The following is a 939-nucleotide window of genomic DNA, read 5'->3' on the forward strand; positions in this document are numbered from 1 at the left end:
CACCAGCTACTAATAGCAGGCCTTTCCTCACTACCCTAGGGTCTCTAGTTTTACCTCTTTTTGTTGTTCCCCCATCCTTTTGTTTCTTTCTCTTCCATTTCTCCACTACTTAATTGCATCTCTTAGTGGTGCTGGGGGTCTCTGAAGGTCTGGGTTCCTCTCAGGAGGAGTAATCTCAGGAGTGCTATGCCCAGCTCATGCATTATGGTGCCACCAGGCTGGGGACATCAAAAACATAATCTGAACCAACACCCCCACAGACCTGAGGAGCACCAGAGCGGTGTTCCTCTCAGGCTAGCTCCCTGTTTATGCCTCTTAAAAGTCTGGTGTTTCAAGCTCACTCTTTCACTAGCCCACCCAAGTAGCCACTTGTCCTAACCTACTGCTGCCTAAAGCCTGTGGTTCTAGGCAGGCTTGTTTCCTGTCCTGTGGAGAGCATACCCACACCTACCTGGACTGGAGTGGTGGTTTTCTTAGGCTAGCTCCCTGTCTAAGCCCTTGAGACATATTGCTAGGGTATCAGGCTCACATTTTTCAGGGAATGTTAGGTTAGGGATCATTCAGATGTTCTTAGCTCAGAACACTGAACATAGTCATAGTGTCTCTCCACTCTGCTACATAATGACAAACATGTGACCTAGCAGCCACACCTGCAATGCCTCAAGGGCCAGAAAAAAAAATTAACACAGATTTTGCTACCACAAAAATAATCAAATTCTATTTCAATATTGAATTTAATCAAATATAGGTAGAGTCTGTCTTAAAAGTACAATAGTCACTTTCTTATTTTACCTTTGCATATTTAACATGTAGAGGGATATTAGAACTGCATATCTGGTACATTCAGACTTATTTTTCCAGGGCAGTGGAAAACATTACTGCTTATTCCAAGTGGAGTTCCTTTTGGATGATATTCAGTATGTGTCTGTACTCGTTATC

General features: G+C 43.6%; 1 non-coding gene across 1 annotated transcript; it reads right to left on the reverse strand.

Annotated features, from left to right (window-relative positions):
• Positions 1 to 540: 540 nt before the first annotated feature.
• LOC127667144 (small nucleolar RNA SNORA17) lies at positions 541 to 672 on the reverse strand. The gene has a single exon (XR_007973802.1). It is a non-coding gene; the product is annotated as a small nucleolar RNA SNORA17 (small nucleolar RNA).
• Between the last annotated feature and the right edge of the window lie 267 nt (positions 673 to 939).

The sequence above is a fragment of the Apodemus sylvaticus genome, chromosome 16 (genome assembly GCF_947179515.1).
Source record: "Apodemus sylvaticus chromosome 16, mApoSyl1.1, whole genome shotgun sequence".
NCBI classification, from domain to species: domain Eukaryota; kingdom Metazoa; phylum Chordata; class Mammalia; order Rodentia; family Muridae; genus Apodemus; species Apodemus sylvaticus.